We start from the raw sequence: 17707 nt of genomic DNA, 5'->3' as shown, positions 1-17707 counted from the left end.
CATATCTCCATCAGGGTCATATCCTCTTGAGCTCACATCCTCATTCCTGTCCATGGTGCTGCTTACCACGCAAACATTCCATGCGGTGCATTGCACCCTGCTTACACTCTCCATCTGTTTTCATGCAGGAGCAGACTGCTCATATCAGCAGGGAGAGGTCCCAGACTGGGGGTGGAGTGGCCCACATTAGGCCCCTCCATGCCATTGTGCTGACTGATGAGGAATGTGGACCATGCCTGTGGCTACGGTGAAGTCGGTGGCGAGAACCCACCTAAAGATCCTGCACCACCATATCCCTTCCTCAACACAATTGAGTGCGCGCTCTCTCCTGCTTTTGACTCTGCTGCCATGCATTACTTATCTCAACTTTGGTTCACAGGGAGCTCTATCAAGGGACCAACATCTCAGCCAGCCAGTCTCTCGGCTCCATCCACATCCTCATCTGCAGCCAAGAGGACTGGCCCAGTGAAGAGGTGGAAATAAACAGCCTGGAAGACCTGTCACAGTAGAGGGAGTGGCTGGCCCGTGAATGATTCTGGAGGGAAAAGAGTGTGTGTGTGTGTGACAGGGCCTTATGGAGCCTTGTGCAAGGACATTTCCACGCATGTGAATCCTTCACGTTCCACACTCGCTTCAATGCCCTGAGCATTTTGAATACTGCCTGCTAGGGTTTGCTTTCAGTTGCCCATCTGAGCTGACCTGCACCTCCACCCACCCACTGATCACATTCCCATGCAGCACATGATCTCGCCCACCACGACTCTCATTTTACTTTCGATTTAACATGCATGGTCTTCTGCCATACTGCGCCCACCCTCAGTTCACTCCTCAACAGGCAGACATGGACCTAAATGACTTCCCCTCCCATGCATGTTCACCTGCACACCCCACCACCCCCCAACCCCCCATCCCCTCTGCACCCCGCCTCGGAACTTCTGTGCAACCCCCCCACCCAGCTCAGTCCCTTCCCTTCCTCAGAATTTACTTCTTCCTCCAACCTTACTTCCTCCCCTCTCTGCACCTCTTCCTCCCCCCCCCAGACACTCTCCCCTCCCTGCACTCCTTCCCTTGCATCTTCTGCCTGCCTTACACCTACCTCCCCAGCTGCTGTCGCCTCCCTCCGACACCTTAATTACTCCCTCCCAACCTCAATACTTCTCCCAGCCGATCCTAGCCCTTCCTTTCCCACCCCCTCGACCATCACCAAGTGTGAGCATCAATGGTGACTATCCAACTTCCGAGCATTGCTTCGCAGCAGAGCCATGAGAATCCATCTAACGTGCCACGAACATTCCTGCAGTGTGCCTTTGGTGGTTGGGCTCCAGCATCCTCTGCTCCTTGGATGTCCATGATGTGAGCAAAGCTCTGGCGAGTAAATCCAGACTTCTGTATGCCACAGTTGTCAAGATTCTGGCAGGCAGACCTAATAATGATATGCTGATGTAATGCAATGAGGTTCCTGACGTCCAATGGTGGAAAACATGGCCTGCCAGCAGAGGACTGAGCAGATGATCACAAACTGGTTTCACGCCGTTGTGAAACCGATCACTCCATATTGTCCGCTCACGCCACTGAACACGCCTGATGCTGGTGGGCATGGAAAACCCTGTCCTCTATCTAAAGAGGACTGGAAAATTGTGGCCAGTGGCTCTGCAATTTCTACTACTTTCCTTAGCATCCTAAGACACATCCCACCTTGACCCAAGTGACTTACTATTTTAAGTGCTGCCAACCTTTCTAGTACCTGCTTTTTAAATTTATTTTTTATTTCTCCCTACTTCCCAGCAGCTTTGTTTACTATAACTTTGGCTAAGTTCTCTTCCCTGTATAACACTGATGCAAAGTACTCATCCAGTGCATCAGCCATGTCTTTCACCTCCACCAATAGTTCTTCCTTTTGGCTTCTAATCAGCTACATTGCTGCTCTAAAATCCCTTTTCCTGTTAATGCCTATTGCTAGAATTATGTCTTTCAAGACTGAATTTTTCTTTTAAAATATGGAAGGACATGGCATTATCTGGACATTTGGATGCTGAGCTGGAGGATTTCTGAAAGGGTTGTAAGTTCAGCTTGGAATTGTCAACAAGCAGCCGTCTTCCATGAAATTGCCTGACCTGAGTGGTATTTGAGGAAGGGCTGGCTGTTTGTTTTGAAATGTAATCACTTTAATGAATGGGGGGGGGGGGGGGGGGGGGGGGGCGCGGTGGGGGTGGTGGGGGGAGGGAGAAGAGAAAGCAGGAAGACAAAGACTGATGGTTTTACTGGAAATCACTTGGCAAAGGCAAATGTTAAGTTTTGAAACTGTGGGTTTGAAGTCAGTCTTGTTGGGGAATAAGCTGAGAAAGGAAGGCTATCCTAACTGGCTCTTTCTCTCTCTATCTCTGCCTTACTTGAAACTGTGTGTGGTTATCAACCTGTAGCCAGATAATCCTCATCTGAATGCACCATGCCTACATTTTTGGACCCGCAAAACTGAGACAGGAAGAATTGACCCAGCCTTATACATTCTTCTCCATGCCGAAGCTCTGTTGATGAGAAGCTCCAGACGTCCACAGGGATCATCAGCCCACCTTCATGTGAGGGAACTCCAGTTCAATAGCATCGAGACCCTGCAAACTTTATCCTTTATTTTGTAACCCTTATCCTCCAAAGCCCATCTCTGCAGAGAGAGACTATCTGTTTGTCCTTTGTTTGTGTGTATGCATGCTGGGGGAATTTTTAAAGAGATAGATAGTCATATTTCCTGAGTACAATTGTGTGTTGACCTGTCCTTGCAACTTGTTAAAGTTTTGTTTTATAATAAACGAATAAATTTGTTGTATATTGAAAGAAGCCTGGTTAAAGTCTTTTTTATCCTGGGTACCAGTAATGAAGATAACTGATAGACCATTTTGGTGACTAAATTAAACTTTTAAATTAATAGTACAACCTGCGGAGTACTGTGGCTAGATAATATGCACGCTTCTACCATCCTGATTGTAACACTATAAGAGACCTTTGAATTCCCTTTTGTAGTGTAAACCATTTCAATAAGCAATGATAAAAACAAAAAACTGCAGATGCCAGAAATCCAAAACAAAAACAGAATTACCTGGAAAAACTCAGCAGGTCTGGCAGCATCAGCGGAGAAGAAAAGAGTTGATGTTTCGAGTCCTCATGACCCTTCAACAGAACTAGGTGAATCCAAGGAAGTGGTGAAATATAAGCTGGTTTAAGGTTGGGGGGGGGGGGGAAGAAGTGGAGGGGGGTGGTGTGGTTGTAGGGACAAGCAAGCAGTGATAGAAGCAGATCATCTAAAGATGTCACAGACAAAAGAACACATAGGTGTTGAAGTTGGTGATGTTATCTAAACGAATGTGCTAATTAAGAATGGATGGTAGGGCACTCAAGGTATAGCTCTAGTGGGGGTGGGGGGAGCATAAAAGATTTAAAAATATTTAAAAATAATGGAAATAGGTGGGAAAAGAAAAATCTATATAATTTATTGGAAAAAAACAAAAGGAAGGGGGAAGAAACATTTCACTTGCATTTCCCCCAACTTAGTCTATTGTATTCGTTGCTCCCAATGCGGTCTCCTCTACATTGGAGAGACCAAACGTAAACTGGGCGACCGCTTTGCAGAACACCTGCGGTCTGTCCGCAAAAATGACCCAAACCTGTCGCTTGCAATTTTAACACTCCACCCTGCTCTCTTGCCCACATGTCTGTCCTTGGGTTGCTGCATTGTTCCAGTGAAGCCCAACGCAAACTGGAGGAACAGCACCTCATCTTCTGACTAGGCACTTTACAGCCTTCCAGACTGAATATTGAATTCAACAACTTTAGGTCTTGAACTCCCTCCTCCATCTCCACCCCCTTTCAGTTTCTTCCTCCTTCCTTTTGTTTTTTCCAATAAATTATATAGATTTTTCTTTTCCCACCTATTTCCATTATTTTTAAATATTTTTAAATCTTTTATGCTCCCCCCACCCCCACAAGAGCTATACCTTGGGTGCCCTACCATCCATTCTTAATTAGCACATTCGTTTAGATAATATCACCAACTTCAACACCTATGTGTTCTTTTGTTCTTTTATCTGTGACATCTTTTGATGATCTGCTTCTATCACTGCTTGCTTGTCCCTACAACCACACCACCCCCCTCCACTTCTACCCCCTCCCCACCTTAAACCAGCTTATATTTCACCCCTTCCTTGGATTCACCTAGTTCTGTTGAAGGGTCATGAGGACTCGAAACGTCAACTCTTTTCTTCTCCGCCGATGCTGCCAGACCTGCTGAGTTTTTCTAGGTAATTCTGTTTTTGTTTTCAATAAGCAATGGGCTATTGGAGGAAGAGTTGCAATTTGTCCTTGTAAAGTGATATAAGCACCCCCTTGAGGATACAGTAATTCTGAGGAATCCGTTGGTCTGTGGGACAAATCCTACAACTGGTCTTAAACATCGTGTACATTTAGCAAATACCTTTCATCTGAAAAATTCACCAACATTGCCTCATTCAACTAATACAATAAGGTGAAATGTAAATTAACATCCAGTTAGAAGTTTTGGCTATAGCCAAAGCAGGACCTGGGAAGAGACTTCAAGGCAGAAATAGCTCCACCTCAGAGTGAACTTCTACAGCTCATTGAGAGAATAGATGTTTCAGAATATACATTCAAGCCAGACTTTTTTCTTCCTCTGTAACTGATGCAGTGATGTAAATACTTGCTTTGACTTCTTCATAATCAGGGCAAAATGAATCTACCTGTAGCCAGATGGCATTACCCATCCACTACTTCCTTTCATTCAGATTTATACATTTCCTGCACGTTAATCTGGATGATTGTCCTTAATTTATCTGGATATTAATTCACTCAGCCCATTGCTTGCAGATAACCAGTGGGAAGATTTGGATCCATGTCATAATTTTTCCTGCTTGTGATTTAGTTAAATGATTAGAACTGGATGATTATTTTGATACTGGTGGTTTTCTTTCTATTTGCACTAATACTTTATCGTCAACTTTCTAAGGTTGGTGTTTGGTAACCAGTTGCCTGGTGTTTAGAAGGCTGCTTTTTCTTTGCAGATGATTATTAACAATAGATAATCAATAGTTTGAATTTATTCAGCACCTTATTTCAGACAATGAATCATCTGTTGACTGGATGCAGTTAGCTGGTTCATACACACATGGTTGTCTAAGTAAACATGTAGGCAGCCAATCCGTTCTCTATTGATAGTCTATAATTGACCACCTGGAATCTGACATTTGTGGGACATTATTATTTTCTTTTCTCTTTCCAATGTTTTTTTTACCCTCCTTTATTGAGAAACTATACACACCAACAAGTTGGTAATTTGGGCTGAATAGGGAGTGTATCAGCACTCTGACAAAAAATCAGTGCAACTGGATCCTGGGTTTGTATTTTGTCCTTTTCCCTCCCAATGTATCTTATAGCTAATGCACTAAACTGATCCAGTCCCCCCTCTACACACACATTCAGTACTAATGACCATTGGAGAGCTTCTACATTCAGTATATAGGGGCAAAGAATCAGAGCTCCCATGTCTTCAGCAGAAATAGATGGCAGTTGGGGTGAATAATGTTGAAAAGACACAAAGAGGAGGCTAAGTGAGGGCTATCCAGTGTATTAACCACCAGATTGATAAAAGAGGGGAGGATTTGAGAAAATAGGAGAGAGGAAAGAGGGGGAGGTAAAATATTGGGGGATGAGAATGGTGTTATGATCCCAGCTGAGGTAACCCCGGACCAAACCTGATCCCAGAGTGGAACCCTGCTTGATAGATCTTAATTTTTAATTTTTTTGTTTATATATTGGGGGAGGGGCTACTGAATGGAGTCACTGGAGTCAGCTAATGAACGTTTAACAAAAGAAAAAAACATTTATCAAACAAGAAAGTTAAAAAAAAATTTAAAAAGAAAGTATGAACTATATTGCAATACTCCTTCACCCACAACTATACCTTTACAGATATATACAGATTTGTAAGGATAACACAAGTTACAAAAGCTATCTTATGCTCTGATGTTCCCAGTAGGTACACAATCTATGTAAACCTATAACACCTTGTAGTCAGACACACCATGCTTTGAAACCAAGTGACAAATGCCACCTCAACAGGATATTATGGATCTCTCATCAACTCTTCCCAAACGCTTGTCACACCATGAGCCAACCAGTCTCAATGAACTCTGTTTTTCATGCGAGGGTTTCCAATCACCACTCTCGAAGAACTCGCTTTGGAATCTTCCCCCAAACCAACGCTTTCTCACCAACCCCTTCCGCAAGGGTTTACCTCTAGGTTTTTGAACTCTCCTTCTGATATTCCTCTTCCCTGCGTCACCACACATGCATTCAAGCTGCCTTCCACGCACCCTCTCTCACCAACTCAGCCGTCAACAGTACCACTGCTTCACATGCCATAGCAAAGAATTACAGACATTCGGTTGTCACTTTGGACCTTCTTGCCTCTTGCAAGCTGCTTTGACTTTAAATTTGCATTCTGCAGCTTTTGCCTCTTTAAATCTGAAGCTTGGAGCCTTTCTCTCTGCACCTCACTCTTAACTTCACTTAACAGGACCTTTTCCAAGTCCCTGCCATTCCCTTTGACTAGAAGGTCTGCTTGGGACTTTCCATGGTCCCTGTCTCACACCTTTGGCCTTGGGATCTTTTGGTTCTTTTAGAAAATCTGCAGCTCCCTCTCCCAGTGTCCAGTCTCTCTCGAGTCCTGACTTTAAACTGAACTTAAAACTCCTGTTTCTTTAGTTTTTCTGTGTGTCTATGGGAGGGACCTGCCTCGCTGGACCCCTGTTGCTAGGCAACAGCACTGTTCTTCTACTCTTGTTTGTTTAACTTGGCTTACAGTTGCAGTGCTCTCATTAGAAATGCAAGCACCTTTTAAAGTGAAACTAAAGCTTAATTTGACTTTTCTTAATGCAGATACAGAAATACAAATCAAACTTAAACTTTAAAGCTAAAACTCATTCCTAACACCCACAACATACAAATATAACTTACTTAAACTGCCTCTATTTCCTACCAATGGGCAGAATGTCTGCTGGGGAAGGAAGGTATAGCAGTAAATAGAAGGCAGAATGGACAGTATAGACTGAGACAAGTGGAAAGAAGGAGTGGATGCCAGTGAATTGTGGGGAAAATAAAGGGAAAGAGGAAATTGTGACAGTGGAGGGGAAGTCAATAACGAGTAGGAGCTAATAGAAGTAACTGAAAGGGAAGGGGAAAGGGACAAAAGCTGAAAGCAATCTGTTGAGGGAAAGGGGGAGAACAACAGCAACCTGTATTTAAATAGCACCTTTAATGTGGAAAAATGTTCAAGTTCTTCATGAGAGTGTTCTGAAAAAAATTTGATACCAAGCCACATAAGCAGATATTAGGGCAGATGACTAAAAGCTTGGGCAGAGGAGTATCTTATAGGAGGAAAATGAGGCGATGAGATTTAGAGAGGGAATCCCCAAGCTTAGGGCCTTGGCAGCTGAAAGCACAGCCACCAATGGAGATGCTCAAGAGCCCAGAATTGGAGCAGCGCAAATATCTCGAAGGACTTTTTATCTGCAGAGATAGGGAGGCACAAAGGCATAAAGGTATTTGAAAACCAGGATGAGGAATTTTAATATTGAGGAATTGTTTAATTGGGAGTCAGCAAAGGTCAATGGTGTAATGGGCAAATGGGACTTAGGGCATGTTACAACAGAGGTAGCAGACTTTTAGATGACCTCAAGTTTGATGAGGGTAGAATATGGGAAACTGAGCATTGAAATTGTCAAGAATTGAAGTCAAATGGGCATGGATGAGGATTTCAGAAGCAGATGAACTCTGGCATGGTTAGAATAGAAAGATGTTCTGGAGATGTAAATAGATAGGCTGTATGTGTTTTGAAACTTTTTTCAGAGTCAAATATGACACCAAGGTTGCGAACAATCTGGCATAGCCTCAGACAGTTGCCAGCAAGAGGAATGGAGTCAGTGGCTAGGAGTAGAGCAAGGAGTGGTGATTTGGGAAAAGCAAGGAGAATCTGAGCACAGCATTGTGTGGTTGGTGAGCAAGGGAGAGTGTTGGCATTAACTGAATGGGACTGGGAAGAGGGAAATAAAAGAGGGACAACAGGATAAAGTACTATCTTGAATGGGTGAACATGGAAGTAGATGACTTCTTTTGTGAGTATAAGTCTCACAATCAAAGATCCCTGATGTGCAGACCCTGTATTAGGTCTTACAGTTCTTCTGCCAGCTTTTAAAACACATGTTAGATCTCTTGCATATTTCAATGAGGGCCTTGTTTTAGGAACTCTTTCTGAAATTGGGCTCCCTTGAGGGATGCAGGCACCAAGCTCGATTTTCCTACTGTTGATGTGCTTAACGAACAGCAACCAACTAAAGATAAGTATTATTAAAAATGTTTTCCTTCAGGGGCTAGGAGGAACAGCCATTTAGCTCTCGGTGACACAGCAATCCTGAGGGCCTCTGATTACTTGCGATTGCCCACCCTCTTACCTTCTTTGTTTCCTTTTGGATCAAGAGTGTCTTAGTGGATTGGGATGGTACAAGATTTCATGTGTTGCGATAGCTTCTGGGTATGTTTCTGTTAAAAATCCACGTTACTTTGAATTTACTTTAATTCAAAATTTGCTAATGTGAAGTTACAAGTGCATTCTGTTTAAGTTTTACTGTCAAAATTCAAAAGAATAAATTCCAGGGGAACAAAAACTCTTAGAAATGTATCATCAATTTTCTCTTCAGCCTTTCATGTACTTGTATATTGTTTCCTCTGATACAAGTGAAGGAATACTGTGTGTACCTACAACTACAAAGCTACACAACTATCTGTTTAAAATAATAAGATAAAACTGCAGATTCTGTCATCAACATGAACTGGTTTGCCCTCCAGATACTCACTAACCTGCTGTCTGTTTCCAGAATTTCCTGTTTTTGTTTCAACTACTTTACATTCATAGGTCAGCTTTTTTGGTAGCTGGGTCAGCTGTTCTTTTTAAAGCTGTTGGCCACCTCGGGTTTAGTAAGTTGGCCCGTGTGAGGAGTTTCCTTCATGTGGTTGGTAGGATTTCTCTCTTTGCCCAATTTCAATCAAATTGCAGCTATGAATGATTCTGCCAATTGTGATGTAAAATTCTGTAAAATATAACCCTGAGAAAGCAGCAGTTATTTTGCATGACTGATCTTGTACTTGTGTCTTTGTTATTCGGTCCGTTTATTGAAGTACGATTCAAATTTAAATATTGATTCAAAGCATCATAATTATATTTGGAAATCCAGTTTAAAACAACTCACCTCTGTCTTGAGCCAGGTATCCAAAATTAATTTACAATGGAATTTGTACACTTTGAATGTAGAATTATTTAAGGATGTGGCCTTCATTTTATATTGTAATAACCCCTGTGTATATAATACTGCTCCAAAGATATAATAAAAATGGAAAATGCTGGAAATACTGAGCAGGTAGCATCAGTGGAGAAAGGAAAAGAGTTAACAGGCTGGATTTTGTCAGCTTCCTAGGGACAGGCTGGGAGGTGGTGATGGCTGTATATTGGCGAAGGAAGGTAGGACGTGTGGAGGGCACTTCGTGTTCCTGCCACCATGCCATTTTACCAGTGGTGGGGTAGGTGGGGAATGGCCCTCTCACTCAGAGGCCAATTGAGCCACTTAAGTAGCCAATTAGGACCTCTTCCTGCTGGCACTGACGTTCTATCAAGAGTGCATGGGCCTCCGCTAGGTGGGGAGACTGCATGCTGGCCTCCTGTGGGCTCAGGTTTGGGGATGGGCTCATATTCAGGCATTCTGTGCCCTAGGAGGGGGCTCCCTAGTAGCAAAGGCCACCTATACATAAAACAGCCCCATCACTTGACTTTCGACTCCATTTACCTGGTTGGAAGGGTGGTGTTCTTCCATGGCATGTTCTTCTTTCAAGCATAGTCCCAGCAGTGGCCACACTCCTGATGGTGTTGCAGAGCTGCCAGCTCTCTGACTGGCAGCTCCTGGTGACAGGCTGCCCTCTTTTTAAGAGGCAGGAGCCCCAAAATGCAGCCAGTGATCCCATAAACTGCTGAGGTTAGTTGATGAACTGTCACCGGGACCCACGCTGCAACAGCAAAATACAGTCTGGTGTTTCAAGGTCAATAACCTTTCCTCTGAACTATGTGTAATAGGTTTCAAGTAGGTGAAATGGGAGAGTGTGGAAATGCTGGAGTAAACAGAGGACAGAGAGGTCAACATGAGAGCAAGGTGGAGAATTAAATGACATAGCTGCAGGAATTCTCCAGGCTACTGTCCTAAGCCTAACCATCATTAGCTGCTTCATCAATGACCTTTCCTTCAGCTAAAGGCCAGAAGTGGGGATGGTCACTGCTGATTGCTGAGTATTCAGTACCATTTGCAACTTATCAAATACTTAAATGGCCTGTGCCCACAAGCAGCAAGACCTGGATAACATTCAGGCTTAGGCTGATAATTGGCAAGTGACATTTGTGCCACACTAATGCCAGGCAATGATCAGCTCTAACAAGAGAGAATCCCTCCACCCCCTTTCAACAATCAATTACATTATCATTGCTGAATCCCCTACCATCAACATCCTGGGGGTTACCATTGACCATAAACTGAACTAGATGAACCATATAATACTGTGGCTACAAGAGCACATCAGAGGTGGGGAATTCTGTGGCAAATAATTAAACTCCTAACTCCCCAAAGCCTGTCCACAATCTATAAGGCATAAGTCAAGAGTGTGATGTAAAACTCTCCGCTTACCTGGAAGAGTGTGACCCCAAGACTTAAGCTTGACATCATCTAGGACAAAGCAGCCACCTTAAACCTTCACTTTAAACATTCACTCCTTCCACTGTTGTCACATATTGGCAGCATTGTGATCCTTTTACAAGACGCATTGCAGCAGCTCACCAATTCTCTATCCATAACAGCTTCCAAACATGTGCTTCTACCACCTAGAAGGGCAAGGGTAGCTGTCGCATGGGAATGCCACCACATCCTAAGTTCACCTCTAAGTTACTCACCATCCTGACTTGGAACTGTATCCCTATTCTTTCTCTAATGCTGGGTCAAAATCCTGGAACTTACTGTGGGGGCAGGAGTTTTCAGATGGTGGGTGCCTACCCTACCATTCGAAGAGTAGGTGGGGAATGCCTCCTTGCTGACCTCAGCAGCTGTGCAGCCATTTAAAGTTCAGAAGAGTGTTTATTGGCTGGAGACTGTATTTCTGTCCCTCACTCAGGTGCAGGTCCCACCATGGAGCTACTAGCCAATCTGATTGGTCAGCAGATCTGTAGTTCCAGGAGCGTTAGTGCCAGCAGTGGCCAGGACTGGGACTACAAGCAGTCCCTATGTTCAAGTCCAAGAGTGCAGGACCAGGTAAGTGTAGAGGTCTCGGCGGGGAGGGGAGGTGAGGTGAGGCCCAGGGGGTGGGGATCCTAACGGAAAGGCCAAGTGGGGAGGGAGTACCCAGGGAGGGCAGACCATGTGGGAGATGTGCCCAATTTGGAAAGGAGGCTGTTGGTGCTGAGGTGCCCCCATCCCACCCGAGGCCTGAGCAGGTCGACTTGCAGGGCATCGCCCCTGCCCCCGAAAAAAATTGAGGCTGGGTAGGAAGTGGCCCTTAAGTAGCCATAATTGGTCACAAGTGCCTCAATTGGAGCAAAGGAAGGTGGGCTGCCTTAGGCTTCGTACGCCTCCAGTAAAATTGTGAACGGGGGAGATGGTGGCATAATGGTATTGTCACTGGACTAGTAATCCAGGGAGCCACGGTAATGCTCTGGGGAACTGGGTTCCATTTCCAGCACGGCAGATGGTGGAAGTTGAATTCAATAAAAATCTGGAATTAAAAGACTAAAGATAACCATGAAACCATTGCCGATTGTTGTTTAAGAAAAAAAACCCATCTGGTTCACTAATTTTCATTAGGGGAGAAAATCTTATCCCCTCTGGCCTACGTGTGACTCCAAACCTACAGCAATGTGGTTGACTCTTAAATATCCAAGCAAGACAGTCAGTTGTATCAAATCACTAAAAAGTCAATATGGAATAAAATCAGACGTACCACCCAGCATCGACCAAAAATGAACAGCAAACTCAGCCCTGTTGACCCTGCAAAGTCCCCCTTACTATCATCTGGGGGTTTGTGCTAACATTGGGAGAGCTGTCTCAGACTAGTCAAGCAACAGCCTGGCGTAGTCATACTCATGGATTCATATCTTAACATATCATGTCCCAGACACCACCATCATCATCCCTGGGTATGCCCTGTCCCACTGGCAGGACAAACCCAGCAGAGGTTGCGGCACAGTGGTATACAGTTGGGAGGGAGTTGCATCTTGTGGCATCAGGTCAATCAGGCATCGAAACGTCTTGCTAGTTACCACGTGCCACCCCTCTCAGTTGATGAATCAGTACTCCTACATGTTGAACACCACTTGGAGGAAGGACTGAGGGTGCAGAATGTACTCTGGGTGGGGGACTTCAGTGTCTATCATCAAGGGTGGCTAGTAACACCACTACAGGCTGAACTGGCTGCATCCTAAAGGACATAGCTGCTAGACTGGGTCTATGGAAGTGGTGAGGGAACCAACAAAAGGGAAAAACATACATGACCTCTTCCTCGCTCACCTGCCTGCCGCAAATGCACCTGTCCATGACGGTATTGGTAGGAGTGACAACCGCACAGTCCCGTCTTTACAATCAGGATACCCTCCATCGTGTTGTGTGGCACCACCACCATGTTAAATGGGATAGATTTTGAACAGAATTAGCAACTCAAGACTGGGAAGCCTTGAGGCGCTGTGGGCCATCAGCAGCAACGGAATTGTACTCAACCACAATCTGTAACCTCCTGGCCCAGCATATCACCCACTATACCATTACAACCAAGCTGGGGGACCAATCTAGGTTCAATGAAGAGTGCAGGAGGGCATGCCAAGAGCAGCACCAGGCATAAGTAAAAATGAGGTATCAACCTGGTGAAGCTATAACACAGGATTACTTGCGTGCCAAACAGCATAAGCAGCAAGTGATAGACAAAGCTAAGTGATTCCACAACCAACGAATCAGATATAAGTTCTGCAGCCCTGTCATGTCCAGTCATGAATGGTAGTGGACAATTAACCAACTCAGTGGAGGAGGAAGCTCCACAAACATCCCCATCCTCAATGATGGAGGAGCCCAGCACACCAGTACGAAAGACAAGGCTTAAGCATTTGCAACAATCTTCAGCCAGAAGTGCAGAATGGATTATCCATCTCAGCCTCCTCCAGAGGTGCCAGTGTCACAGGTGCCAGTCTTCAGCCAATTTGATTCACTCCATGTGATATCAAGAGAAGGCCGAAGGCACTGGATACTGCAAAGGCTATGGGCCCTGACAGTATTCCGGCAATAGTACTAAAGGCATGTGTTCCAGAACTTACCATGCCTCTAGCCATACTGTTCCAGTACAGCTACAGTATCTACCTGGCAATGTAGAAAATTGGCCAGGTGTGCCCTGTGCACAAAAAGCAGGACAAATCCAACCCGGCCAATTACCTACTCTCAATCATCAATAAAATGATGGAAAGGGCCATCAACAGTACTACCATGTGGCTGTTGCTTAGCAATAATCTGCCCACTGAGGCTCAGTTTGGGTTCTGCCAAGGCCACTTAGCTCCCGACCTCATTTCAGCCTTCAACAAAAGAGGTGAGAGTGACTGCCCTTGACATCAAGGCAGCATTTGAGAGTGGCATCAAGGAGCCCTAGCAAAACTGGAGCCAATGAGAATCAGGGAAATCTCTCCGCTGGTTGGAGTCATACCTAGCACAAAGGAAGATGGTTGTGGTTGCTGGAGGTCAATCATCCCAATTCCAGATTATCACTGTAGGAGTTCCTCAGAGTAGTGCCCTGGGCCCAGCCATCTTCAGCTGCTTCACCAATGACCTTTCCTCCATCATAAGGTCAGAAGTGGGGATGTTCACTGATGATTGCACGATTTTCAGCACCATTTGCAATTCCTCAGATACTGACGAAGTCCATGTCCGTGTGCAGCAAGACCTGGACAACATTCAGGCTTGGGCTGCTAAGTGGCTAGCGAATTTCATGCCACACAAGTGCCAGACAAAGACCATCTCCAACAAGAGAGAATCTAATGATCATCCCTTGACATTGAATGGCATTACCATCACTGAATCCCCCACTATCAACATCTTGGGGGTTACCATTGACCAGAAACTGAACTGGAGGAGCCATATGAGTACTATGACTACAGAGCAGGTCAGGGGCTAGGAATCCTGTGGTTAGTAACTCACCTCCTGACCCCCCAAAGCCTGTCTACCACCTGCAAGGCACAAGTCAGGAGTGTGATGGAATATTCTCCACTTGCCTGCTAGACTGCAACAAAACTCAAGAAGCTTGACACTATCCGGGGCAATGCAGCCTGTTTGATTGGCACCCCATCCACAAACATTCACTTCCACCACCGATGCACAGTGGCAGCAATGTGTATGATCTACAAGATGCACTGCAGGCACTCACGAAGGCTGCTTAGACAGCATCTTCTAAACCCACGACCGCTACCATCTAGAAGGACAGGTTAGCAGACACATGGGAGCACCACAACCTGGAAGTTCCCCTCCAAGCCACTCACCATCTTGACTTGGAAATATACTGTCATTCCTTCACTATTGCTGGGTCAAAATCCTGGAACCCCTTCCCGAACAGTACTGTGGGCGTACCTACACCATATGGACTGCATCCATTCAAGAAAGCAGTTCACCACCATCATCTCAAGGGCAATTGGGCATGGGGAATCAATGCTGGCCAGACCAAAGCGCCCATGTCCTATGAATGAATAAAAAATGGTTGGAGGAGGGTGGGCAGGAGTGCGGGAGGAAGGGCATCCAGGGAATTTTATGCACCCCCACCATCTGCAAACCCACCAGCAAGGGACCGTAAAATTCTGCCCTGGATATACTTTCACCACATGGACTGAATATTTCAAAATAGTGACTCACCGCCATCTTCTCAAGGGCAATTTGAGATGGCTAATAACTACCCCCCTTGACAGTGACACACTCATCCCAACAAGTTTGGGTTCATGTTTTCGTACTGTCGGGAGGTGTTCTGCAACGTGGTCACCCAACTGGCATTTGGTCTCCCCAATGTAGATCAGACTGCATCATGAGCAGTCAATACAGTATACCAAATTGAAAAAAGTAGATGTAAAATGAACACTTCCATTCAATGCATAAACATGACCCCAACTTCAGGTGACCTGCCATTTTAGTTCTCCATCTTGCTACCTCTCTAACCCTAGCCTACTGCAGTGATCCAACGAAGCTCAATGCAAGCTTGAGGAACAGCACCTTATCTTTTGATTAGGCACTTCACAGTGTGTCTGATTCAACACTGAGTTCATCAATTTTCAGACCATAACCTCAGTCCCCATTTTTATTCCCTTTTTATCTGCAAGTTTTGCTTTTACTCTCATTTTTCTTTTGGTTTGGCTTTCAGACAGCAGCTATTCATCATTTTGTTGTTCACACCTCTTCTAGACCTAGGGTTGCCAACTCTGACTGAGGCTACCCCAGAAGATTTTTTTCCAGCATGATGTAATTTCATTAATTGTACCACTCAATCCCTAAGCAATAACAAGCGATCATTTTATTGTGTGAGGGTGTAAGGAGTGTCATTGATTTAAAAAAAATAGCTATATATCTTTAAGATATCACTTCTGAATCTAGAATAAGAAATATTGAAAAACTAGGTTAGCTCAATAATGTATTAGTTAGCTAACATTACTATTATTATGATAATTTTATTTCAAATTGAGATCAGATTTCAACATGTTTACCCATCTTTTTGAGTATTAGTTTGCTAACTATAGAGCATCAACAATACATTGCTTTAATAATAACTTAATTAATTATAACTAAGTGTTATGTTTTTACTTTGAAGCAAGTATCAAGGAGGCCTTGAATACAGGAATGGAAAGTGTGAAAGAGACCAGTTTCAACATTTGGCTGTCCCTCTGGCATTTTCCTGAAAACCTCCACCCACCTCTGATCTATTTTCTGCTTCTTTGAGACAACCCCTTTCTCTTGATTGCTGTAAAACACAGCAGTCATCATATAGCTTGTCAATGTTAATCTCATTGCAGATTGCTGTAGCAAGATTCTCAAAATCAGAAAATTTCACATCATTGTCGCGTGAAAGCACTGCCATTTATTTGAAAAACAATGGTTCAAAATTCTACCATTTCTTCAGGTATTCAATGGACCGTTTTGATGGGTGGAATTCTCCCATCCTGGACTAAGTCAGGTGGCAGGGTTGGGGATGGGGAGTGTTTCCTGCTGAAGAGGCTGCTGGGTATTCAGGCGACCCTGACCTCATAAATTCTGCAGTTGGAAGAGTTCCTCGATGTTTCGAGCGGTGGGTCGAGCTGGATGGCTCACGCCTCGCCACCATATCCTGCCATTTTTAAAAGGCGTCCAGACATCACCTACCCTCCATTGAAGAAAGAAGATGGACCTCCTGAAGAAGGAATATTGACCCCCTGAAGAAAGAAGATGGACCTCCAAGAACACTCTGAAGCTGGAAGATAGACTTCTTTGAAGACACTGAAGCTGGAAGATCTATCTGATAGATGCTCCCTGCACCCACTGCTGCATGTTCCAGTGTCCATGGCCGCTGGCAGCCTCCATCCCAAACTCTGGAGGCAGTCCTTGGCCTCCTTTAAGTAAGTCTTGATACATGCATGTCATGTTGTCAGGACGTGTTCTACACTGGCATGATTTCTCGCTGGCGGCACGGATGATCATGTGTGGTGGGGGCAATACCGATCAGGCCTTCATCTGCATCCCATTAGCAGGATGCAAATTGGTTTCACGCTGGCCTCTTGTAGGAATTGCAACCCGCCATGGCAGGCAGGAGCAGTAGCTCCCTCCATCATTTTACGCCGGCGTGAAACCTATTTTTTGACCAACCTCCGCATTCTCCCTGCTGCCCACCATTATACAGGGGGCATGAGAGAATTTCACCCAATGTCTTATTCATTAACTCTCAACTTTCTGCTGTCAGGTGGAGAGACGTTGCCCAAAATGACTTGGGCTGATCTTCCATAGAATTGTCCTTTCTTATTCTCCTTAGTTTTGAATGGAGCCTCTCCATGACTCCATGCAGTTCTGTGCAGCTGACATTCTTACATTCCAGTTTTATCACAGCATCATGAAACATTCCCATCAGGTTGTGTAGAAAGTAAACATTACAAAGAAGGAGAGACTCATGTTTTTCCTTGCTGATTGCTCACCACACAATCTTAACAAACCCTTCTTCCGCCTCTGACCAGAAGTATGCCCTCAATGCTGGACAGCTTTGTACTATTCATTCAATAGCAGGCTTAACTGACAGCCATCTTGTTTGGTGTGTGCCGAAGCACAGTTTTGTATTCCATTTCAACAAACTTGAAAAAGGACTTGAGAGACTCTTGTCTTCTTGGCTGAGGAGGAAAACTCACTGTATACTTTGAGGGCGAGTGTTTGTACCTCAAAAATCAATGCCCTCATTCTATTTTTGAGGCAATTGTGGAATACATGACATTTGCACTTCACCTGTATCAGCCAGTCGTTAAGCTGTTTGTGTTCCTGATACACTGACCTATGTTTCCCAAAATTTACAGAGCCATTGTCAGCCACACAAG

The sequence above is a fragment of the Carcharodon carcharias genome, chromosome 11 (assembly GCF_017639515.1).
Source record: "Carcharodon carcharias isolate sCarCar2 chromosome 11, sCarCar2.pri, whole genome shotgun sequence".
In the NCBI taxonomy this organism is placed as follows: domain Eukaryota; kingdom Metazoa; phylum Chordata; class Chondrichthyes; order Lamniformes; family Lamnidae; genus Carcharodon; species Carcharodon carcharias.
This window is presented reverse-complemented; position numbering follows the sequence as displayed.